This window comes from Gossypium raimondii, unplaced genomic scaffold (assembly GCF_025698545.1).
Source record: "Gossypium raimondii isolate GPD5lz unplaced genomic scaffold, ASM2569854v1 Contig00304, whole genome shotgun sequence".
Classification (NCBI taxonomy): domain Eukaryota; kingdom Viridiplantae; phylum Streptophyta; class Magnoliopsida; order Malvales; family Malvaceae; genus Gossypium; species Gossypium raimondii.
In genome coordinates, this window is record NW_026291404.1 from 1 (window position 1) to 23573 (window position 23573).

At 40.8% G+C, this 23573-nt stretch overlaps 10 non-coding genes and 32 pseudogenes across 10 annotated transcripts; all 42 read right to left on the reverse strand.

The window, feature by feature from the left end:
• Positions 1-484: 484 nt before the first annotated feature.
• On the reverse strand, positions 485-603 carry LOC128038594 (5S ribosomal RNA). Its single transcript, XR_008193634.1, has one exon. It is a non-coding gene; the product is annotated as a 5S ribosomal RNA (ribosomal RNA).
• Positions 604-1084: 481 nt separating this feature from the next.
• Positions 1085-1203, reverse strand: LOC128038593 (5S ribosomal RNA). Its single transcript, XR_008193633.1, has one exon. It is a non-coding gene; the product is annotated as a 5S ribosomal RNA (ribosomal RNA).
• A 514-nt stretch (positions 1204-1717) lies between these two features.
• On the reverse strand, positions 1718-1837 carry LOC128038598 (5S ribosomal RNA). Its single transcript, XR_008193638.1, has one exon. It is a non-coding gene; the product is annotated as a 5S ribosomal RNA (ribosomal RNA).
• Positions 1838-2018: 181 nt separating this feature from the next.
• On the reverse strand, positions 2019-2135 carry LOC128038632 (5S ribosomal RNA; annotated as a pseudogene).
• Positions 2136-2313: 178 nt separating this feature from the next.
• On the reverse strand, positions 2314-2432 carry LOC128038607 (5S ribosomal RNA; annotated as a pseudogene).
• A 472-nt stretch (positions 2433-2904) lies between these two features.
• On the reverse strand, positions 2905-3021 carry LOC128038616 (5S ribosomal RNA; annotated as a pseudogene).
• A 177-nt stretch (positions 3022-3198) lies between these two features.
• On the reverse strand, positions 3199-3316 carry LOC128038606 (5S ribosomal RNA; annotated as a pseudogene).
• A 1076-nt stretch (positions 3317-4392) lies between these two features.
• On the reverse strand, positions 4393-4512 carry LOC128038610 (5S ribosomal RNA; annotated as a pseudogene).
• Positions 4513-4694: 182 nt separating this feature from the next.
• On the reverse strand, positions 4695-4810 carry LOC128038630 (5S ribosomal RNA; annotated as a pseudogene).
• Positions 4811-5300: 490 nt separating this feature from the next.
• On the reverse strand, positions 5301-5421 carry LOC128038599 (5S ribosomal RNA; annotated as a pseudogene).
• A 1101-nt stretch (positions 5422-6522) lies between these two features.
• Positions 6523-6638, reverse strand: LOC128038626 (5S ribosomal RNA). Its single transcript, XR_008193641.1, has one exon. It is a non-coding gene; the product is annotated as a 5S ribosomal RNA (ribosomal RNA).
• A 183-nt stretch (positions 6639-6821) lies between these two features.
• LOC128038633 (5S ribosomal RNA) lies at positions 6822-6933 on the reverse strand (annotated as a pseudogene).
• A 176-nt stretch (positions 6934-7109) lies between these two features.
• Positions 7110-7224, reverse strand: LOC128038597 (5S ribosomal RNA). Its single transcript, XR_008193637.1, has one exon. It is a non-coding gene; the product is annotated as a 5S ribosomal RNA (ribosomal RNA).
• Positions 7225-7409: 185 nt separating this feature from the next.
• LOC128038595 (5S ribosomal RNA) lies at positions 7410-7529 on the reverse strand. Its single transcript, XR_008193635.1, has one exon. It is a non-coding gene; the product is annotated as a 5S ribosomal RNA (ribosomal RNA).
• Positions 7530-8885: 1356 nt separating this feature from the next.
• LOC128038602 (5S ribosomal RNA) lies at positions 8886-9007 on the reverse strand (annotated as a pseudogene).
• A 180-nt stretch (positions 9008-9187) lies between these two features.
• LOC128038634 (5S ribosomal RNA) lies at positions 9188-9307 on the reverse strand. Its single transcript, XR_008193642.1, has one exon. It is a non-coding gene; the product is annotated as a 5S ribosomal RNA (ribosomal RNA).
• Positions 9308-10073: 766 nt separating this feature from the next.
• LOC128038604 (5S ribosomal RNA) lies at positions 10074-10191 on the reverse strand. Its single transcript, XR_008193639.1, has one exon. It is a non-coding gene; the product is annotated as a 5S ribosomal RNA (ribosomal RNA).
• Positions 10192-10368: 177 nt separating this feature from the next.
• LOC128038596 (5S ribosomal RNA) lies at positions 10369-10488 on the reverse strand. The gene has a single exon (XR_008193636.1). It is a non-coding gene; the product is annotated as a 5S ribosomal RNA (ribosomal RNA).
• Positions 10489-10969: 481 nt separating this feature from the next.
• Positions 10970-11088, reverse strand: LOC128038614 (5S ribosomal RNA; annotated as a pseudogene).
• Positions 11089-12150: 1062 nt separating this feature from the next.
• Positions 12151-12269, reverse strand: LOC128038619 (5S ribosomal RNA; annotated as a pseudogene).
• Positions 12270-12449: 180 nt separating this feature from the next.
• On the reverse strand, positions 12450-12566 carry LOC128038625 (5S ribosomal RNA; annotated as a pseudogene).
• Positions 12567-13053: 487 nt separating this feature from the next.
• LOC128038609 (5S ribosomal RNA) lies at positions 13054-13174 on the reverse strand (annotated as a pseudogene).
• Positions 13175-13356: 182 nt separating this feature from the next.
• On the reverse strand, positions 13357-13474 carry LOC128038624 (5S ribosomal RNA; annotated as a pseudogene).
• Positions 13475-13652: 178 nt separating this feature from the next.
• LOC128038605 (5S ribosomal RNA) lies at positions 13653-13770 on the reverse strand (annotated as a pseudogene).
• A 1059-nt stretch (positions 13771-14829) lies between these two features.
• Positions 14830-14947, reverse strand: LOC128038628 (5S ribosomal RNA; annotated as a pseudogene).
• A 767-nt stretch (positions 14948-15714) lies between these two features.
• Positions 15715-15831, reverse strand: LOC128038623 (5S ribosomal RNA; annotated as a pseudogene).
• A 179-nt stretch (positions 15832-16010) lies between these two features.
• LOC128038618 (5S ribosomal RNA) lies at positions 16011-16129 on the reverse strand (annotated as a pseudogene).
• Positions 16130-16304: 175 nt separating this feature from the next.
• Positions 16305-16421, reverse strand: LOC128038612 (5S ribosomal RNA; annotated as a pseudogene).
• A 478-nt stretch (positions 16422-16899) lies between these two features.
• Positions 16900-17019, reverse strand: LOC128038621 (5S ribosomal RNA; annotated as a pseudogene).
• A 473-nt stretch (positions 17020-17492) lies between these two features.
• On the reverse strand, positions 17493-17609 carry LOC128038622 (5S ribosomal RNA; annotated as a pseudogene).
• A 175-nt stretch (positions 17610-17784) lies between these two features.
• LOC128038611 (5S ribosomal RNA) lies at positions 17785-17902 on the reverse strand (annotated as a pseudogene).
• Positions 17903-18078: 176 nt separating this feature from the next.
• LOC128038627 (5S ribosomal RNA) lies at positions 18079-18193 on the reverse strand (annotated as a pseudogene).
• A 471-nt stretch (positions 18194-18664) lies between these two features.
• On the reverse strand, positions 18665-18781 carry LOC128038617 (5S ribosomal RNA; annotated as a pseudogene).
• Positions 18782-18958: 177 nt separating this feature from the next.
• Positions 18959-19077, reverse strand: LOC128038608 (5S ribosomal RNA; annotated as a pseudogene).
• A 475-nt stretch (positions 19078-19552) lies between these two features.
• On the reverse strand, positions 19553-19671 carry LOC128038615 (5S ribosomal RNA). Its single transcript, XR_008193640.1, has one exon. It is a non-coding gene; the product is annotated as a 5S ribosomal RNA (ribosomal RNA).
• Positions 19672-19849: 178 nt separating this feature from the next.
• On the reverse strand, positions 19850-19966 carry LOC128038603 (5S ribosomal RNA; annotated as a pseudogene).
• A 182-nt stretch (positions 19967-20148) lies between these two features.
• Positions 20149-20264, reverse strand: LOC128038613 (5S ribosomal RNA; annotated as a pseudogene).
• Positions 20265-20449: 185 nt separating this feature from the next.
• Positions 20450-20568, reverse strand: LOC128038601 (5S ribosomal RNA; annotated as a pseudogene).
• Positions 20569-21341: 773 nt separating this feature from the next.
• On the reverse strand, positions 21342-21457 carry LOC128038629 (5S ribosomal RNA; annotated as a pseudogene).
• A 766-nt stretch (positions 21458-22223) lies between these two features.
• LOC128038600 (5S ribosomal RNA) lies at positions 22224-22343 on the reverse strand (annotated as a pseudogene).
• Positions 22344-22820: 477 nt separating this feature from the next.
• Positions 22821-22938, reverse strand: LOC128038631 (5S ribosomal RNA; annotated as a pseudogene).
• Positions 22939-23416: 478 nt separating this feature from the next.
• Positions 23417-23534, reverse strand: LOC128038620 (5S ribosomal RNA; annotated as a pseudogene).
• Between the last annotated feature and the right edge of the window lie 39 nt (positions 23535-23573).

The window sequence follows — 23573 nt, forward strand, 5'->3', positions numbered from 1 at the left end:
GTCAACTCTTGCGCAATCTATTCATATAAAGGCTGCTCCTGATCGCAGTTGCGCCTCGAATTTAAATGCAAATTCGACCAAATATCGTTTCAAGTTATTTATTTCAGAAAAGGCAAATAACGAATGAGTTACACCACATCGAGAAAATGCAACTAAAAAAAATTATATGAAATAAAATGGGAGGGGTGCAACACGAGGACTTCGAGGTCACCCATCCTAGTACTACTCTCGCCCAAACACGCTTAAGCTTGCGGAGTTACGATGGGATCCGGTGCATTAGTCTTTGGTATGATCGCTTGCAAATCAACTCTTGCATAATCTATTCATATAAAAGTTGCTCCTTATCGCGATTCGCCTCGAATTTAAATGCAAATTCGACCAAATATCGTTTCAAGTTATTTATTTCAGAAAAGGCAAATAACGAATGAGTTACACCACATCGAGAAAATGCAACTAAAAAAAAATTATATGAAATAAAATGGGAGGGGTGCAACACGAGGACTTCCCAAGAGGTCACCCATCCTAGTACTACTCTCGCCCAAGCACGCTTAACTGCGGAGTTCTGATGGGATCCGGTGCATTAGTCTTTGGTATGATGCACCCGTCAACTCTTGCATAATCTATTCATATAAAGCTGCGCCCTTATCGCACTTAGCCTCGAATTTAAATGCAAATTAGGCCAAATATCGATTCAAGTTATTTATTTGAGAAAAGGAAAATAACGAATGAGTTACACCACGTCGAGAAAATGCAACTAAAAAAAACATTATATGAAATAAAATGGGAGGGTGCAACACGAGGACTTCGAGGAGGTCACCATCCTAGTACTACTCTCGCCCAAGCACGCTTAGGCTGCGGAGTTACGATGGGATCCGGTGCATTAGTCTTTGGTATGATCGCTTCCGTCAACTCTTGCGCAATCTATTCATATAAATTTGCTCCTTATCGCGATTAAGCCTCAATTTAAATGCAAATTCGACCAAATATCGTTTCAAGTTATTTATTTCAGAAAAGGCAAATAACGAATGAGTTACACCACGTCGAGAAAATGCAACTAAAAAACATTATATGAAATAAAATGGGAGGGGTGCAACACGAGGACTTCCCAGGAGGTCACCCATCCTAGTACTACTCTCGCCCAAGCATGCTTAACTGCAGAGTTCTGATGGGATCCGGTGCATTAGTGCTGGTATGATCGCACCCGTCAACTCTTGCGCAATCTATTCATATAAAGGCTGCCCCTTATCGCACTTGCGCCTCGAATTTAAATGCAAATTCGACCAAATATCGTTTCAAGTTATTTATTTCAGAAAAGGAAAATAACGAATGAGTTACACCACGTCGAGAAAATGCAACTAAAAAAAACATTATATGAAATAAAATGGGAGGGTGCAACACGAGGACTTCCCGGAGGTCACCCATCCTAGTACTACTCCAAGCAGCGGCTTACGATGGGCTGCGGAGTTACGATGGGATCGATTCGGTGCATTAGTCTTTGGTATGATCGCAACCCGTCAACTCTTGCGCAATCTATTCATATAAAGTCTTTGGTATGATTGCTTAAATCAACTATATCGCACTTCGCGCCTCGAATTTAAATGCAAATTCGACCAAATATCGTTTCAAGTTATTTATTTCAGAAAAGGAAAATAACGAATGAGTTACACCACGTCGAGAAAATGCAACTAAAAAAAACATTATATGAAATAAAATGGGAGGGGTGCAACACGAGGACTTCCCAAGAGGTCACCCATCCTAGTACTACTCTCGCCCAAGCACGCTTAGCTGCGGAGTTACGATGGGATCCGGTGCATTAGTCTTTGGTATGATCGCACCGTCAACTCTTGCGCAATCTATTCATATAAAGGCTGCTCCTTATCGCAGTTGCGCCTCGAATTTAAATGCAAATTCGACCAAATATCGTTTCAAGTTATTTATTTCAGAAAAGGCAAATAACGAATGAGTTACACCACGTCGAGAAAATGCAACTAAAAAAAATTATATGAAATAAAATGGGAGGGGTGCAACACGAGGACTTCCGGAGGTCACCATCCTAGTACTACTCTCGCCCAACACGCTTAGCTTGCGGAGTTACGATGGGATCCGGTGCATTAGTCTTTGGTATGATCGCACCGTCAACTCTTGCATAATCTATTCATATAAAGGCTGCCCTTATCGCATTCGCCTCGAATTTAAATGCAAATTAGACCAAATATCGTTTCAAGTTATTTATTTGAGAAAAGGAAAATAACGAATGAGTTACACCACGTCGAGAAAATGCAACTAAAAAACATTATATGAAATAAAATGGGAGGGGTGCAACACGAGGACTTCCAAGAGGTCACCCATCCTAGTACTACTCTCGCCCAAGCACGCTTAAGCTGTGGAGTTACGATGGGATCCGGTGCATTAGTCTTGGTATGATCGCACCGTCAACTCTTGCAATCTATTCATATAAATTTGCTCCTTATCGCATGATTCGCCTCAATTTAAATGCAAATTCGACCAAATATCGTTTCAAGTTATTTATTTGGAAAAGGCAAATAACGAATGAGTTACACCACGTCGAAAATGCAACTAAAAAAACATTATATGAAATAAAATGGGAGGGTGCAACACGAGGACTTCGGAGGTCACCCATCCTAGTACTACTCTCGCCCAAGCTTGCAGCTTGTGGAGTTACGATGGGATCCGGTGCATTAGTCTTTGGTATGATCGCCCGTCAACTCTTGCCATAATCTATTCATATAAAGGCTGCCCTTATCATGATTCGCCTCGAATTTAAATGCAAATTCGACCAAATATCGTTTCAAGTTATTTATTTCAGAAAAGGCAAATAACGAATGAGTTACACCACGTCGAGAAAATGCAACTAAAAAAAACATTATATGAAATAAAATGGGAGGGGTGCAACACGAGGACTTCCCAAGAGGTCACCCATCCTAGTACTACTCTCGCAAAGCGCTTAGCTGCGGAGTTACGATGGGATCCGGTGCATTAGTCTTTGGTATGATCGCACCGTCAACTCTTGCGCAATCTATTCATATAAAGCTGCCTTATCGCACTTGCGCCTCAATTTAAATGCAAATTAGACCAAATATCGTTTCAAGTTATTTATTTGAGAAAAGGAAAATAACGAATGAGTTACACCACGTCGAGAAAATGCAACTAAAAAAACATTATATGAAATAAAATGGGAGGGTGCAACACGAGGACTTACCGGAGGTCACCATCCTAGTACTACTCTCGCCCAAACACGCTTAGCTGCGGAGTTACGATGGGATCCGGTGCATTAGTCTTTGGTATGATCGCACCCGTCAACTCTTGCATAATCTATTCATATAAAGGCTGCTCCTTATCGCGATTACGCCTCGAATTTAAATGCAAATTAGACCAAATATCGTTCAAGTTATTTATTTGAGAAAAGGAAAATAACGAATGAGTTACACCACGTCGAGAAAATGCAACTAAAAAAACATTATATGAAATAAAATGGGAGGGTGCAACACGAGGACTTCCCGAGGTCACCCATCCTAGTACTACTCTCGCGAAACGCTTAGCTGTGGAGTTACGATGGGATCCGGTGCATTAGTCTTTGGTATGATCGCTTACCGTCAACTCTTGCATAATCTATTCATATAAAGGTTGCTCCTTATCGCGATTTCGCCTCAATTTAAATGCAAATTAGACCAAATATCGTTTCAAGTTATTTATTTGAGAAAAGGCAAATAACGAATGAGTTACACCGTCGAGAAAATGCAACTAAAAAAAATTATATGAAATAAAATGGGAGGGTGCAACACGAGGACTTCGAGGTCACCATCCTAGTACTACTCTCGCTTAAGCACGCTTAGCTGCGGAGTTACGATGGGATCCGGTGCATTAGTCTTGGTATGATCGCTTCCGTCAACTCTTGCGCAATCTATTCATATAAAGGTTGCTCTTATCATGCACTTTATCAATTTAGCCTCAATTTAAATGCAAATTTGACCAAATATCGTTTCAAGTTATTTATTTGAGAAAAGGCAAATAACGAATGAGTTACACCACATCGAGAAAATGCAACTAAAAAACATTATATGAAATAAAATGGGAGGGTGCAACACGAGGACTTCCGAGGTCACCCATCCTAGTACTACTCTAAACAAGCTTAGCTGCGGAGTTACGATGGGATCCGGTGCATTAGTCTTTGGTATGATGACTTTCCGTCAACTCTTGCGCAATCTATTCATATAAAGGCTACCCCTTATCGCACTTGCGCCTCGAATTTAAATGCAAATTCGACCAAATATCGTTTCAAGTTATTTATTTCAGAAAAGGAAAATAACGAATGAGTTACACCACGTCGAGAAAATGCAACTAAAAAAAAACATTATATGAAATAAAATGGGAGGGGTGCAACACGACGACTTACCAGGAGGTCACCCATCCTAGTACTACTCTCGCCCAAGCACGCTTAGCTGTGGAGTTCTGATGGGATCCGGTGCATTAGTCTTTGGTATGATCGCCTTGCAAATCAACTCTTGCATAATCTATTCATATAAAAGGCTCCTTATCGCGATTTAGCCTCGAATTTAAATGCAAATTCGACCAAATATCGTTTCAAGTTATTTATTTAGAAAAGGTAAATAACGAATGAGTTACACCACGTCGAGAAAATGCAACTAAAAAAACATTATATGAAATAAAATGGGAGGGTGCAACGAGGACTTCCGGAGGTCACCCATCCTAGTACTACTCTCGCCCAAGCACGCTTAACTGCGGAGTTACGATGGGATCCGGTGCATTAGTCTTTGGTATGATCGCTTCACCGTCAACTCTTGCGCAATCTATTCATATAAAGGCTGCTCCTTATCATGATTCGCCTCAATTTAAATGCAAATTCGACCAAATATCGTTTCAAGTTATTTATTTGAGAAAAGGCAAATAACGAATGAGTTACACCACGTCGAGAAAATGCAACTAAAAAAACATTATATGAAATAAAATGGGAGGGTGCAACACGAGGACTTCCGAGGAGAGGTCACCCATCCTAGTACTACTCTCGCCCAAGCACGCTTAGCTGCGGAGTTACGATGGGATCCGGTGCATTAGTCTTTGGTATGATGCGCTTGCGTCAACTCTGCGCAATCTATTCATATAAAGGCGCTTACGAATATAGCAAATGCGCCTCGAATTTAAATGCAAATTCGACCAAATATCGTTTCAAGTTATTTATTTCAGAAAAGGAAAATAACGAATGAGTTACACCACGTCGAGAAAATGCAACTAAAAAAAACATTATATGAAATAAAATGGGAGGGGTGCAACACGAGGACTTCCCAGGAGGTCACCCATCCTAGTACTACTCTCGCCCAAGCACGCTTAACTTGTGGAGTTACGATGGGATCCGGTGCATTAGTCTTTGGTATGATCGCACCCGTCAACTCTTGCATAATCTATTCATATAAAAAGGCTGCTCCTTATCGCGATTGCGCCTCAATTTAAATGCAAATTCGACCAAATATCGTTTCAAGTTATTTATTTGAGAAAAGGTAAATAACGAATGAGTTTACCACCGAGAAAATGCAACTAAAAAAACATTATATGAAATAAAATGGGAGGGTGCAACACGAGGACTTCCGGAGGTCACCCATCCTAGTACTACTCTCGCCCAAGCAAGCTTAAGCTGCGGAGTTACGATGGGATCGGTGCATTAGTCTTTGGTATGATCGCACCCGTCAACTCTTGCAATCTATTCATATAAAGTGCTCCTTATCGCGATTCGCCTCAATTTAAATGCAAATTCGACCAAATATCGTTTCAAGTTATTTATTTGGAAAAGGCAAATAACGAATGAGTTACACCACGTCGAGAAAATGCAACTAAAAAAAATTATATGAAATAAAATGGGAGGGTGCAACACGAGGACTTCGAGGTCACCCATCCTAGTACTACTCTCCCAATGCAGACCGCTTACGCTTCAAGTTGGAGTTACGATGGGATCCGGTGCATTAGTCTTTGGTATGATCGCTACGATGGGATCCGGTGCATTAGTCAACTCTTGCGCAATCTATTCATATAAAAGCTGCTCCTTATCGCAGTTGCGCCTCGAATTTAAATGCAAATTCGACCAAATATCGTTTCAAGTTATTTATTTCAGAAAAGGAAAATAACGAATGAGTTACACCACGTCGAGAAAATGCAACTAAAAAAAACATTATATGAAATAAAATGGGCAGGGTGCAACACGAGGACTTCCGGAGGTCACCCATCCTAGTACTACTCTCGCCCAGCACGCAAGCTTAGCTGCGGAGTTACGATGGGATCCGGTGCATTAGTCTTTGGTATGCACCCGTCAACTCAACTCGCAATCTATTCATATAAAGGCTGCCCCTTATCGCACTTGCGCCTCGAATTTAAATGCAAATTCGACCAAATATCGTTTCAAGTTATTTATTTCAGAAAAGGAAAATAACGAATGAGTTACACCACGTCGAGAAAATGCAACTAAAAAAAAACATTATATGAAATAAAATGGGAGGGGTGCAACACGAGGACTTCGGAGGTCACCCATCCTAGTACTACTCTCGCCCAAGCACGCTTAGCTGTGGAGTTCTGATGGGATCCGGTGCATTAGTGCTGGTATGATCGCACCCGTCAACTCTTGCGCAATCTATTCATATAAAAGCTGCTCCTTATCGCAGTTGCGCCTCGAATTTAAATGCAAATTCGACCAAATATCGTTTCAAGTTATTTATTTCAGAAAAGGCAAATAACGAATGAGTTACACCACGTCGAGAAAATGCAACTAAAAAAACATTATATGAAATAAAATGGGAGGGGTGCAACACGAGGACTTCGGAGGTCACCATCCTAGTACTACTCTCGCCCAAGCTTAGCTGCGGAGTTACGATGGGATCCGGTGCATTAGTCTTTGGTATGATCGCACCCGTCAACTCTTGCGCAATCTATTCATATAAAGCCCTTATCGCACTTGCGCCTCGAATTTAAATGCAAATTCGACCAAATATCGTTCAAATTATTTATTTCACAAAAGCGAAAATAACGAATGAGTTACACCACGTCGAGAAAATGCAACTAAAAAACATTATATGAAATAAAATGGGAGGGTGCAACACGAGGACTTCGAGGAGGTCACCCATCCTAGTACTACTCGCCAAGCACGCTTAACTGCGGAGTTCTGATGGGATCCGGTGCATTAGTGCTGGTATGATCGCACCCGTCAACTCTTGCGCAATCTATTCATATAAAGGCTGCTCCTTATCGCACTTGCGCCTCGAATTTAAATGCAAATTCGACCAAATATCGTTTCAAGTTATTTATTTCAGAAAAGGAAAATAACGAATGAGTTACACCACGTCGAGAAAATGCAACTAAAAAAAAACATTATATGAAATAAAATGGGAGGGGTGCAACACGAGGACTTCCCAGGAGGTCACCCATCCTAGTACTACTCTCGCCCAAGCACGCTTAGCTGCGGAGTTCTGATGGGATCCGGTGCATTAGTCTTTGGTATGATCGCTTAACAAATCAACTCTTGCACAATCTATTCATATAAAAGCTGCCCTTATCGCTTGCGCCTCAATTTAAATGCAAATTCGACCAAATATCGTTTCAAGTTATTTATTTCAGAAAACGCAATTAACGAATGAGTTACACCACGTCGAGAAAATGCAACTAAAAAAATATTATATGAAATAAAATGGGAGGGGTGCAACACGAGGACTTCGAGGTCACCCATCCTAGTACTACTCTCGCCCAACACGCTTAAGCTGCGGAGTTACGATGGGATCGGTGCATTAGTCTTTGGTATGATCGCACCCGTCAACTCTTGCATAATCTATTCATATAAAGGGTGCCCTTATCGCATTCGCCTCGAATTTAAATGCAAATTCGACCAAATATCGTTTCAAGTTATTTATTTGAGAAAAGGAAAATAACGAATGAGTTACACCACGTCGAGAAAATGCAACTAAAAAAACATTATATGAAATAAAATGGGAGGGTGCAACACGAGGACTTCGAGGAGGTCACCATCCTAGTACTACTCTCCCAAAACAGCTTAGCTTGGAGTTACGATGGGATCCGGTGCATTAGTCTTTGGTATGATCGCACCATCAACTCTTGCATAATCTATTCATATAAATTTTTGCCCTTATCGCGATGCGCCTCAATTTAAATGCAAATTCGACCAAATATCGTTCCAAGTTATTTATTTCACAAAAGGAAAATAACGAATGAGTTACACCACGTCGAGAAAATGCAACTAAAAAAACATTATATGAAATAAAATGGGAGGGTGCAACGAGGACTTCCCGAGAGGTCACCATCCTAGTACTACTCTCGCCCAAACAAGCTGCGGAGTTACGATGGGATCCGGTGCATTAGTCTTTGGTATGATCGCCCGTCAACTCTTCATCTATTCATATAAAGGCTGCCTCTTATCGCTTGAGCCTCGAATTTAAATGCAAATTCGACCAAATATCGTTTCAAATTATTTATTTCACTAAGCGCAAATAACGAATGAGTTACACCACGTCGAGAAAATGCAACTAAAAAAACATTATATGAAATAAAATGGGAGGGTGCAACACGAGGACTTCGAGGTCACCATCCTAGTACTACTCTCGCCCAGCTTAGCTTAAGCTGCGGAGTTACGATGGGATCCGGTGCATTAGTCTTTGGTATGATCACACCAAATCAACTCTTGCATAATCTATTCATATAAAGGCGCCCTTATCGCACTAAGCGCCTCGAATTTAAATGCAAATTCGACCAAATATCGTTTCAAGTTATTTATTTCAGAAAAGGTAAATAACGAATGAGTTACACCACTTCGAGAAAATGCACCTAAAAAAAACTTTATATGAAATAAAATGGGAGGGGTGCAACACGAGGACTTCCCAGGAGGTCACCCATCCTAGTACTACTCTCGCCCAAGCACGCTTAGCTGCGGAGTTACGATGGGATCCGGTGCATTAGTCTTTGGTATGATCCTGCACCACGTCAACTCTTGCATAATCTATTCATATAAAGTGCCCTTATCGCACTTCGCCTCGAATTTAAATGCAAATTCGACCAAATATCGTTTCAAGTTATTTATTTGAGAAAGGCAAATAACGAATGAGTTACACCACGTCGAGAAAATGCAACTAAAAAAAACTTTATATGAAATAAAATGGGAGGGGTGCAACACGAGGACTTCCCAGGAGGTCACCCATCCTAGTACTACTCTCGCCCAAGCACGCTTAACTTCGGAGTTCTGATGGGATCCGGTGCATTAGTCTTTGGTATGATCATGCCCCGTCAACTCTTTAATCTATTCATATAAAGGCTGCCCTTATCGCACTTAGCCTCGAATTTAAATGCAAATTCGACCAAATATCGTTTCAAGTTATTTATTTGAGAAAAGGAAAATAACGAATGAGTTACACCACGTCGAGAAAATGCAACTAAAAAAACATTATATGAAATAAAATGGGAGGGTGCAACACGAGGACTTCGAGAGGTCACCCATCCTAGTACTACTCTCGCAAGCACGCTTAAGCTGCGGAGTTACGATGGGATCCGGTGCATTAGTCTTTGGTATGATCGCACCGTCAACTCTTGCATAATCTATTCATATAAAGGCTGCCTTATCGCACTTGCGCCTCGAATTTAAATGCAAATTCGACCAAATATCGTTTCAAGTTATTTATTTGGAAAAGCGAAAATAACGAATGAGTTACACCACGTCGAGAAAATGCAACTAAAAAAACATTATATGAAATAAAATGGGAGGGTGCAACACGAGGACTTCCAGAGGTCACCCATCCTAGTACTACTCTTAACGCTTAAGCTGCGGAGTTACGATGGGATCCGGTGCATTAGTCTTTGGTATGATCGCACCGTCAACTCTTGCGCAATCTATTCATATAAAAGTTGCCCTTGATCGCGATTCGCCTCGAATTTAAATGCAAATTAGACCAAATATCGTTCAAGTTATTTATTTCACAAAACAAAAATAACGAATGAGTTACACCACGTCGAGAAAATGCAACTAAAAAAACATTATATGAAATAAAATGGGAGGGGTGCAACACGAGGACTTCCCAGAGGTCACCCATCCTAGTACTACTCTCGCCCAAGCACGCTTAGCTGCGGAGTTCTGATGGGATCCGGTGCATTAGTGCTGGTATGATCGCACCCGTCAACTCTTGCGCAATCTATTCATATAAAGGCTGCCCCTTATCGCACTTGCGCCTCGAATGCAAATTCGACCAAATATCGTTTCAAGTTATTTATTTCAGAAAACGCAAATAACGATTGAGTTACACCACGTCGAGAAAATGCAACTAAAAAAATATTATATGAAATAAAATGGGAGGGGTGCAACACGAGGACTTCCCAGGAGGTCACCCATCGTAGTACTACTCTCGCCCAAGAACGCTTAGCTGCGGAGTTCTGATGGGATCCGGTGCATTAGTCTTTGGTATGATCGCTTTTAGTCAACTCTTGCATAATCTATTCATATAAAGGCTGCCCTTATCCCACTTGCGCCTCGAATTTAAATGCAAATTCGACCAAATATCGTTTCAAGTTATTTATTTCAGAAAAACGAAAATAACGAATGAGTTACACCACGTCGAGAAAATGCAACTAAAAAAACATTATATGAAATAAAATGGGAGGGGTGCAACACGAGGACTTCCGAAGTCACCCATCCTAGTACTACTCGCCAAGCGCTTAACTACGGAGTTACGATGGGATCCGGTGCATTAGTCTTTGGTATGATCGCTTTTAAAATCAACTCTTGCATAATCTATTCATATAAAAGGCTGCCCTTATCGCACTTTCGCCTCGAATTTAAATGCAAATTCGACCAAATATCGTTCAAGTTATTTATTTCAGAAAAGGCAAAATAACGAATGAGTTACACCACGTCGAGAAAATGCAACTAAAAAAACATTATATGAAATAAAATGGGAGGGTGCAACACGAGGACTTCGAGAGGTCACCCATCCTAGTACTACTCTCGCCCAAGCACACCTTAGCTGCGGAGTTACGATGGGATCCGGTGCATTAGTCTTTGGTATGATCGCACCCGTCAACTCTTGCATAATCTATTCATATAAAGGCTGCCTTATCGCACTTGCGCCTCGAATTTAAATGCAAATTCGACCAAATATCGTTTCAAGTTATTTATTTGAAAAGCATAAATAACGAATGAGTTACACCACGTCGAGAAAATGCAACTAAAAAAACATTATATGAAATAAAATGGGAGGGTGCAACACGAGGACTTCGGAGGTCACCCATCCTAGTACTACTCTAAGCGCCCAGCTTAAGCTGCGGAGTTACGATGGGATCCGGTGCATTAGTCTTTGGTATGATCTTTCCGTCAACTCTTTTGCAATCTATTCATATAAAAATTGCCCTTATCGCGATTTCGCCTCGAATTTAAATGCAAATTCGACCAAATATCGTTCAAGTTATTTATTTGAAGCAAAAAATAACGAATGAGTTACACCACATCGAGAAAATGCAACTAAAAAACATTATATGAAATAAAATGGGAGGGTGCAACACGAGGACTTCCGGAGGTCACCCATCCTAGTACTACTCTCGCCAAGCACGCTTAGCTGCGGAGTTACGATGGGATCCGGTGCATTAGTCTTTGGTATGATCGCCAAATCAACTCTTGCGCAATCTATTCATATAAAGGTGCCCTTATCGCATTTACGCCTCGAATTTAAATGCAAATTAGACCAAATATCGTTTCAAGTTATTTATTTGAGAAAAGGCATAAATAACGAATGAGTTACACCACGTCGAGAAAATGCAACTAAAAAAACATTATATGAAATAAAATGGGAGGGTGCAACACGAGGACTTCGGAGGTCACCATCCTAGTACTACTCTCGCATGCTGGCGCTTAGCTGCGGAGTTACGATGGGATCCGGTGCATTAGTCTTTGGTATGATCGCTTGCCGTCAACTCTTCATAATCTATTCATATAAAGGCGCCCTTATCGCACTTGCGCCTCGAATTTAAATGCAAATTTGACCAAATATCGTTTCAAGTTATTTATTTGAAAAAGCAAATAACGAATGAGTTACACCACGTCGAGAAAATGCAACTAAAAAACATTATATGAAATAAAATGGGAGGGTGCAACACGAGGACTTCCGGGAGGTCACCCATCCTAGTACTACTCTCGCCCAAGCATGCTTAGCTGCGGAGTTACGATGGGATCCGGTGCATTAGTCTTTGGTATGATCGCTTTTAAATCAACTCTTGCGCAATCTATTCATATAAAAATTGCCCCTTATCGCACTTCGCCTCGAATTTAAATGCAAATTAGACCAAATATCGTTTCAAGTTATTTATTTCCGAAAAGAAAATAACGAATGAGTTACACCACGTCGAAAATGCAACTAAAAAAACATTATATGAAATAAAATGGGAGGGTGCAACACGAGGACTTCCCGAGGTCACCCATCCTAGTACTACTCTCTGCCCAAACGCTTAGCTGCGGAGTTACGATGGGATCCGGTGCATTAGTCTTTGGTATGATTGCACCGTCAACTCTTGCGCAATCTATTCATATAAAGGTTGCCCCTTATCGCACTTGCGCCTCGAATTTAAATGCAAATTCGACCAAATATCGTTTCAAGTTATTTATTTGAGAAAAGCAAATAAATGAATGAGTTACACCACGTCGAGAAAATGCAACTAAAAAATATTATATGAAATAAAATGGGAGGGTGCAACACGAGGACTTCGAGAGGTCACCCATCCTAGTACTACTCTCGTCCAAGCACGCTTAAGCTGCGGAGTTACGATGGGATCCGGTGCATTAGTCTTTGGTATGATCGCTTTACACCCCGTCAACTCTTAGCAATCTATTCATATAAAGGTGCCCTTATCGTACTTGCGCCTCGAATTTAAATGCAAATTCGACCAAATATCGTTTCAAGTTATTTATTTGAGAAAAGCATAAATAACGAATGAGTTACACCACGTCGAGAAAAATGCAACTAAAAAAACATTATATGAAATAAAATGGGAGGGGTGCAACACGAGGACTTCCCAAGAGGTCACCCATCCTAGTACTACTCTCGCCCAAGCAAGCTTAAGCTATGGAGTTACGATGGGATCCGGTGCATTAGTCTTTGGTATGATCGCACCAAATCAACTCTTGCATAATCTATTCATATAAAATTTGCTCCTTATTGCGATTCGCCTCAATTTAAATGCAAATTCGACCAAATATCGTTTCAAGTTATTTATTTGAGAAAAGCGCAAATAACGAATGAGTTACACCACGTCGAGAAAATGCAACTAAAAAAACATTATATGAAATAAAATGGGAGGGTGCAACACGAGGACTTCGAGAGGTCACCCATCCTAGTACTACTCTCGCCCGAAACGCTTAAGCTGCGGAGTTACGATGGGATCCGGTGCATTAGTCTTTGGTATGATCGCACCGTCAACTCTTGCATAATCTATTCATATAAAGGTGCCCTTATCGCACTTGCGCCTCGAATTTAAATGCAAATTCGACCAAATATCGTTTCAAGTTATTTATTTGGAAAAGCGAAAATAACGAATGAGTTACACCACGTCGAGAAAATGCAACTAAAAAACATTATATGAAATAAAATGGGAGGGTGCAACACGAGGACTTCGGAGGTCACCCATCCTAGTACTACTCTCGCCCAAACCACGCTTAGCTGCGGAGTTACGATGGGATCCGGTGCATTAGTCTTTGGTATGATCGCACCCGTCAACTCTTGCGCAATCTATTCATATAAAGGCTGCCTTATTATCGATTCGCCTCGAATTTAAATGCAAATTCGACCAAATATCGTTCAAGTTATTTATTTGAAAATAAATAACGAATGAGTTACACCACGTCGAGAAAATGCAACTAAAAAAACATTATATGAAATAAAATGGGAGGGTGCAACACGAGGACTTCAGAGAGGTCACCCATCCTAGTACTACTCTCGCCCAAGCACGCTTACTGCGGAGTTACGATGGGATCCGGTGCATTAGTCTTTGTATGATCGCTTGCAAATCAACTCTTGCGCAATCTATTCATATAAAGGTTGCCCTTATCGCACTTGCCTCAATTTAAATGCAAATTCGACCAAATATCGTTTCAAGTTATTTATTTGAGAAAAGCAAAATAACGAATGAGTTACACCACGTCGAGAAAATGCAACTAAAAAAATATTATATGAAATAAAATGGGAGGGTGCAACACGAGGACTTCCGAGGTCACCATCCTAGTACTACTCTCGCCAAAGCGCTTAGCTGCGGAGTTACGATGGGATCCGGTGCATTAGTCTTTGGTATGATCGCACCGTCAACTCTTTTGCAATCTATTCATATAAAATTGCCCTTATCGCGATTCGCCTCGAATTTAAATGCAAATTCGACCAAATATCGTTTCAAATTATTTATTTCAGAAAAGCATAAATAACGAATGAGTTACACCATCGAGAAAATGCAACTAAAAAACATTATATGAAATAAAATGGGAGGGTGCAACACGAGGACTTCAGGAGTCACCCATCCTAGTACTACTCTCGCTTAAGCGCGCTTAACTGCGGAGTTACGATGGGATCCGGTGCATTAGTCTTTGGTATGATCGCTTGCAAATCAACTCTTTGCAATCTATTCATATAAAGGTTGCCCTTATCGCACTTAAGCCTCGAATTTAAATGCAAATTAGACCAAATATCGTTCAAGTTATTTATTTCAGAAAGCATAAATAACGAATGAGTTACACCACGTCGAGAAAATGCAACTAAAAAACATTATATGAAATAAAATGGGAGGGTGCAACACGAGGACTTCCGGAGGTCACCCATCCTAGTACTACTCTCGCCCAAAGCACGCTTAAGCTGGAGTTACGATGGGATCCGGTGCATTAGTCTTTGGTATGATCGCACCCGTCAACTCTTGCAATCTATTCATATAAAGGCTGCCCTTATCGCACTTGCGCCTCGAATTTAAATGCAAATTCGACCAAATATCGTTCAAGTTATTTATTTTGAAAGCATAAATAACGAATGAGTTACACCACGTCGAGAAAATGCAACTAAAAAACATTATATGAAATAAAATGGGAGGGTGCAACACGAGGACTTCGAGGAGGTCACCATCCTAGTACTACTCTCGCAAAGCGCGCTTAGCTGCGGAGTTACGATGGGATCCGGTGCATTAGTCTTTGGTATGATCGCACCCGTCAACTCTTGCAATCTATTCATATAAAGGCGGCCCTTATCGCACTTAGCCTCGAATTTAAATGCAAATTAGACCAAATATCGTTTCAAATTATTTATTTCACAAGCGAAAATAACGAATGAGTTACACCACGTCGAGAAAATGCAACTAAAAAAAAACATTATATGAAATAAAATGGGAGGGGTGCAACACGAGGACTTCGAGGTCACCATCCTAGTACTACTCTCGCCCAAGCACGCTTAAGCTGCGGAGTTACGATGGGATCCGGTGCATTAGTCTTGGTATGATGATTGCAAATCAACTCTTGCGCAATCTATTCATATAAAAAGTGCCCCTTATCGCACTTGCGCCTCGAATGCAAATTCGACCAAATATCGTTTCAAGTTATTTATTTCAGAAAACGCAAATAATGATTGAGTTACACCACGTCGAGAAAATGCAACTAAAAAAAATATTATTTGAAATAAAATGGGAGGGGTGCAACACGAGGACTTCCAGGAGGTCACCATCCTAGTACTACTCTCGCCCAAAGCGCTTAGCTGCGGAGTTACGATGGGATCCGGTGCATTAGTCTTTGGTATGATCGCAAATCAACTCTTGCGCAATCTATTCATATAAAGGTTGCCCTTATCGCGATTCGCCTCGAATTTAAATGCAAATTAGACCAAATATCGTTTCAAGTTATTTATTTGAGAAAAGCATAAATAACGAATGAGTTACACCACGTCGAGAAAATGCAACTAAAAAAACATTATATGAAATAAAATGGGAGGGTGCAACACGAGGACTTCGAAGAGGTCACCCATCCTAGTACTACTCTCGCCCAACGCGCTTAAGCTGCGGAGTTACGATGGGATCCGGTGCATTAGTCTTTGGTATGATCGCACCCGTCAACTCTTGCGCAATCTATTCATATAAAGGCGCCCTTATCGCACTTGCGCCTCAATTTAAATGCAAATTCGACCAAATATCGTTCAAGTTATTTATTTGACAAATAAATAACGAATGAGTTACACCACGTCGAGAAAATGCAACTAAAAAAACATTATATGAAATAAAATGGGAGGGTGCAACACGAGGACTTCCGAGAGGTCACCCATCCTAGTACTACTCTCGCCCAAGCGCTTAGCTGCGGAGTTACGATGGGATCCGGTGCATTAGTCTTTGGTATGATCGCACCGTCAACTCTTGCGCAATCTATTCATATAAAGGTTGCCCCTTATCGCACTTAGCCTCGAATTTAAATGCAAATTCGACCAAATATCGTTTCAAGTTATTTATTTGAGAAAGCATAAATAACGAATGAGTTACACCACGTCGAGAAAATGCAACTAAAAAAACATTATATGAAATAAAATGGGAGGGTGCAACACGAGGACTTCAAGAGGTCACCCATCCTAGTACTACTCTCGCCCAAGCACTATTGCAGCTTAGCTGGAGTTACGATGGGATCCGGTGCATTAGTCTTTGGTATGATCGCAAATCAACTCTTGCGCAATCTATTCATATAAAGCTGCTCTTTATCGCGATGGCGCCTCAATTTAAATGCAAATTCGACCAAATATCGTTTCAAGTTATTTATTTGAAAGCGCAAATAACGAATGAGTTACACCACGTCGAGAAATGCAACTAAAAAAACATTATATGAAATAAAATGGGAGGGTGCACCACGAGGACTTCCGAGGAGGTCACCATCCTAGTACTACTCTCGCCCAAACACGCTTAAGCTGCGGAGTTACGATGGGATCCGGTGCATTAGTCTTTGGTGCGATCGCACCCGTCAACTCTTGCATAATCTATTCATATAAAGGCTGCCCTTATCGCACTTGCCTCGAATTTAAATGCAAATTCGACCAAATATCGTTTCAAGTTATTTATTTGAAAGCGAAAATAACGAATGAGTTACACCACGTCGAGAAAATGCAACTAAAAAAACATTATATGAAATAAAATGGGAGGGTGCAACACGAGGACTTCCGGGAGGTCACCATCCTAGTACTACTCTCCCAAACACGCTTAGCTGCGGAGTTACGATGGGATCCGGTGCATTAGTCTTTGGTATGATCTTGCCAAATCAACTCTTGCATAATCTATTCATATAAAAGTGCCCTTATCGCACTTGCGCCTCGAATTTAAATGCAAATTCGACCAAATATCGTTTCAAGTTATTTATTTGAGAAAAGGTAAATAACGAATGAGTTACACCACGTCGAGAAAATGCAACTAAAAAATATTATATGAAATAAAATGGGAGGGTGCAACACGAGGACTTCGAGAGGTCACCATCCTAGTACTACTCTCGCCCAAGCACGCTTAGCTGCGGAGTTACGATGGGATCCGGTGCATTAGTCTTTGGTATGATTGCACCGTCAACTCTTGCAATCTATTCATATAAAGGTTGCCCCTTATCGCACTTTGCCTCGAATTTAAATGCAAATTAGACCAAATATCGTTTCAAGTTATTTATTTGAAGCGAAAATAACGAATGAGTTACACCACGTCGAGAAAATGCAACTAAAAAAACATTATATGAAATAAAATGGGAGGGTGCAACACGAGGACTTCGAGGAGGTCACCCATCCTAGTACTACTCTCGTCCAAAGCGCTTAGCTGCGGAGTTACGATGGGATCCGGTGCATTAGTCTTTGGTATGATCGCACCAATCAACTCTTGCGCAATCTATTCATATAAAAGGTGCCCCTTATCGCACTTAGCCTCGAATTTAAATGCAAATTCGACCAAATATCGTTCAAGTTATTTATTTAAAGCATAAATAACGAATGAGTTACACCACGTCGAAAAATGCAACTAAAAAAACATTATATGAAATAAAATGGGAGGGTGCAACACGAGGACTTCCGAGGTCACCCATCCTAGTACTACTCTCGCCAAAGCGCTTAGCTGCGGAGTTACGATGGGATCCGGTGCATTAGTCTTTGGTATGATCGCACCGTCAACTCTTGCATAATCTATTCATATAAAGGTGCCCTTATCGCACTTGCGCCTCGAATTTAAATGCAAATTCGACCAAATATCGTTTCAAGTTATTTATTTGAAAGCGAAAATAACGAATGAGTTACACCACGTCGAGAAAATGCAACTAAAAAAACATTATATGAAATAAAATGGGAGGGTGCAACACGAGGACTTCCAGAGGTCACCATCCTAGTACTACTCTCGCCAAGCACGCTTAAGCTGCGGAGTTACGATGGGATCCGGTGCATTAGTCTTTGGTATGATTACACCCGTCAACTCTTGCGCAATCTATTCATATAAAAGTGCCCTTATCGCACTTGCGCCTCGAATTTAAATGCAAATTCGACCAAATATCGTTCAAGTTATTTATTTGACAAGCATAAATAACGAATGAGTTACACCACGTCGAGAAAATGCAACTAAAAAACATTATATGAAATAAAATGGGAGGGTGCAACACGAGGACTTCCCGGAGGTCACCATCCTAGTACTACTCTCGCCCAAGCAGCTTAGCTGCGGAGTTACGATGGGATCCGGTGCATTAGTCTTTGGTATGATCGCACCCGTCAACTCTTGCATAATCTATTCATATAAAGGTTGCCCTTATCGCACTTAGCCTCGAATTTAAATGCAAATTCGACCAAATATCGTTTCAAGTTATTTATTTGAAAGCATAAATAACGAATGAGTTACACCACGTCGAGAAAATGCAACTAAAAAACATTATATGAAATAAAATGGGAGGGTGCAACACGAGGACTTCCCGAGGTCACCCATCCTAGTACTACTCTCGCCCAAACACGCTTAAGCTGCGGAGTTACGATGGGATCCGGTGCATTAGTCTTTGGTATGATTGCACCAAATCAACTCTTGTGCAATCTATTCATATAAAGGCGCCCTTATCGCACTTAGCCTCGAATTTAAATGCAAATTCGACCAAATATCGTTTCAAGTTATTTATTTGAGAAAAGCATAAATAACGAATGAGTTACACCACGTCGAGAAAATGCAACTAAAAAATATTATATGAAATAAAATGGGAGGGTGCAACACGAGGACTTCGAGGTCACCATCCTAGTACTACTCGCCCAAGCGGCTTAGCTGCGGAGTTACGATGGGATCCGGTGCATTAGTCTTTGGTATGATCGCACCCGTCAACTCTTGCGCAATCTATTCATATAAAGGTTGCCCCTTATCGCACGATTCGCCTCGAATTTAAATGCAAATTCGACCAAATATCGTTTCAAGTTATTTATTTGAAAGCATAAATAACGAATGAGTTACACCACGTCGAGTAAATGCAACTAAAAAAAACATTATATGAAATAAAATGGGAGGGGTGCAACACAAGGACTTCCCAAGAGGTCACCCATCCTAGTACTACTCTCGCCCAGGCACGCTTAGCTGTGGAGTTCTGATGGGATCCGGTGCATTAGTGCTGGTATGATCGCACCAAATCAACTCTTGCATAATCTATTCATATAAAGGTGCTCCTTATCGCGATTAGCGCCTCGAATTTAAATGCAAATTCGACCAAATATCGTTTCAAGTTATTTATTTCAAAGCGCAAATAACGAATGAGTTACACCACGAGAAAATGCAACTAAAAAAACATTATATGAAATAAAATGGGAGGGTGCAACACGAGGACTTCCGAGGTCACCCATCCTAGTACTACTCTCGCCCAAACACGCTTAGCTGCGGAGTTACGATGGGATCCGGTGCATTAGTCTTTGGTATGATCGCTACCAAAATCAACTCTTGCGCAATCTATTCATATAAAAGTGCCCCTTATCGCTTGCGCCTCGAATTTAAATGCAAATTCGACCAAATATCGTTTCAAGTTATTTATTTGAGAAAGCGAAAATAACGAATGAGTTACACCACGTCGAGAAAATGCAACTAAAAAAACATTATATGAAATAAAATGGGAGGGTGCAACACGAGGACTTCCGAGGTCACCATCCTAGTACTACTCTCGCCCAAGCACGCTTAGCTGCGGAGTTACGATGGGATCCGGTGCATTAGTCTTTGGTATGATCGCACCAAATCAACTCTTGCGCAATCTATTCATATAAAGGCTGCCCCTTATCGCACTTGCGCCTCGAATTTAAATGCAAATTCGACCAAATATCGTTTCAAGTTATTTATTTCAGAAAACGCAAATAACGAATGAGTTACACCACGTCGAGAAAATGCAACTAAAAAAAACATTATATGAAATAAAATGGGAGGGGTGCAACACGAGGACTTCCCAGGAGGTCACCCATCCTAGTACTACTCTCGCCCAAAGCGCTTAGCTGCGGAGTTACGATGGGATCCGGTGCATTAGTCTTTGGTATGATTGCACAAATCAACTCTTGCAATCTATTCATATAAAGGTTGCCCTTATCGCACTTCGCCTCGAATTTAAATGCAAATTAGACCAAATATCGTTTCAAGTTATTTATTTGAAAGCATAAATAACGAATGAGTTACACCACGTCGAGAAAATGCAACTAAAAAAATATTATATGAAATAAAATGGGAGGGTGCAACACGAGGACTTCGGAGGTCACCATCCTAGTACTACTCTCGTCCAAGAAGCGCTTAGGCTGCGGAGTTACGATGGGATCCGGTGCATTAGTCTTTGGTATGATCGCACCGTCAACTCTTGCGCAATCTATTCATATAAAGGTGCCCTTATCGCACTTGCGCCTCAATTTAAATGCAAATTCGACCAAATATCGTTTCAAGTTATTTATTTCAGAAAAGCATAAATAACGAATGAGTTACACCACGTCGAAAAATGCAACTAAAAAAAACATTATATGAAATAAAATGGGAGGGTGCAACACGAGGACTTCCCGAGGTCACCCATCCTAGTACTACTCTCGCAAGCCGCACGCTTAACTGTGGAGTTACGATGGGATCCGGTGCATTAGTCTTTGGTATGATCGCTTGCCGTCAACTCTTGCATAATCTATTCATATAAAGGCTGCTCTTTATCGCACTTGCGCCTCAATTTAAATGCAAATTCGACCAAATATCATTTCAAATTATTTATTTCAGAAAAGCATAAATAATGAATGAGTTACACCACGTAGAAAATGCAACTAAAAAAACATTATATGAGATAAAATGGGAGGGTGCAACACGAGGACTTCGGAGGTCACCATCCTAGTACTACTCTCGCCCAAACGCGCTTAGCTGCGGAGTTACGATAGGATCCGGTGCATTAGTCTTTGGTATGATCGCACCGTCAACTCTTGCATAATCTATTCATATAAAGGTGCCCTTATCGCACTTAGCGCCTCGAATATAAATGCAAATTCGACCAAATATCGTTTCAAATTATTTATTTCACGAAGCGAAAATAACGAATGAGTTACACCACGTCGAGAAAATGCAACTAAAAAAACATTATATGAAATAAAATGGGAGGGTGCAACACGAGGACTTCGGAGGTCACCATCCTAGTACTACTCTGCAAAGCACGCTTAGCTGCGGAGTTACGATGGGATCCGGTGCATTAGTCTTTGGTATGATCGCACCCGTCAACTCTTGCGCAATCTATTCATATAAAATCTGCCTTATCGCGACTTGCGCCTCGAATTTGCAAATTCGACCAAATATCGTTTCAAGTTATTTATTTGAGGAAGCAAAAATAACGATTGAGTTACACCACGTCGAGAAAATGCAACTAAAAAATATTATATGAAATAAAATGGGAGGGTGCAACACGAGGACTTCGGAGGTCACCCATCCTAGTACTACTCGCCATGAAGCACGCTTAATTGCGGAGTTACGATGGAATCCGGTGCATTAGTCTTTGGTATGATCGCTTTCCGTCAACTCTTGCGCAATCTATTCATATAAAGGTTGCCCTTTATCGCACTTGCGCCTCGAATGCAAATTCGACCAAATATAGTTTCAAGTTATTTATTTCAGAAAACGCAAATAACGAATGAGTTACACCACGTCGAGAAAATGAAACTAAAAAAAATATTATATGAAATGAAATGGGAGGGGTGCAACACGAGGACTTCCCAGGAGGTCACCCATCCTAGTACTACTCTCGCCCAAGCACGCTTAATTGCGGAGTTCCGATGGGATCCGGTGCATTAGTCTTTGGTATGATCGCTTTTAAAATCAACTCTTTTGCAATCTATTCATATAAAAGGCTGCCCTTATCGCGATTAACGCCTCGAATTTAAATGCAAATTCGACCAAATATCGTTGCTAATTATTTATTTCACAAAAGCATAAATATCGAATGAGTTACACCACATCGAGAAAATGCAACTAAAAAACATTATATGAAATAAAATGGGAGGGTGCAACACGAGGACTTCCCGAGGTCACCCATCCTAGTACTACTCTCCCAAGCAGCGCTTACTGCGGAGTTACGATGGGATCCGGTGCATTAGTCTTTGGTATGATGCACCGTCAACTCTTGCGCAATCTATTCATATAAAGGTTGCCTTATCGCACTTGCGCCTCTAATTTAAATGCAAATTCGACCAAATATCGTTTCAAGTTATTTATTTGAAAAGCATAAATAACGAATGAGTTACACCGTCGAGAAAATACAACTAAAAAAACATTATATGAAATAAAATGGGAGGGTGCAACACGAGGACTTCCGGAGGTCACCCATCCTAGTACTACTCTCGCATAAAACGCTTAAGCTACGGAGTTACGATGGGATCCGGTGCATTAGTCTTTGGTATGATCACACCCGTCAACTCTTGCGCAATCTATTCATATAAAGACTGCCCTTACCGCACTTGCGCCTCGAATTTAAATGCAAATTCGACCAAATTTCGTTTCAAGTTATTTATTTCAGAAAATGCAAATAACGAATGAGTTACACCACGTCGAGAAAATGCAACTAAAAAACATTTTATGAAATAAAATGGGAGGAATTGCAACACGAGCACTTCGAGGTCACCCATCCTAGTACTACTCTCGCCCAAGCGTTTAGCTGCGGAGTTACGATGGGATCCGGTGCATTAGTCTTTGGTATGATCGCACCGTCAACTCTTGCATAATCTATTCATATAAAAGTCTGCCCTTATCGCACTTGCGCCTCGAATATAAATCAAATTAGACCAAATATCGTTTCAAATTATTTATTTCACGAAACGAAAATAAAGAATGAGTTACACCACGTCGAGAAAATGCAACTAAAAAAAAACATTATATGAAATAAAATGGGAGGGTGCAACACGAGGACTTCCGAGAGGTCACCATCCTAGTACTACTCTCGCCAAGCAACGCTTAGCTGCGGAGTTACGATGGGATCCGGTGCATTAGTCTTTGGTATGATTGCACCAAATCAACTCTTGCGCAATCTATTCATATAAAGGCTGCCC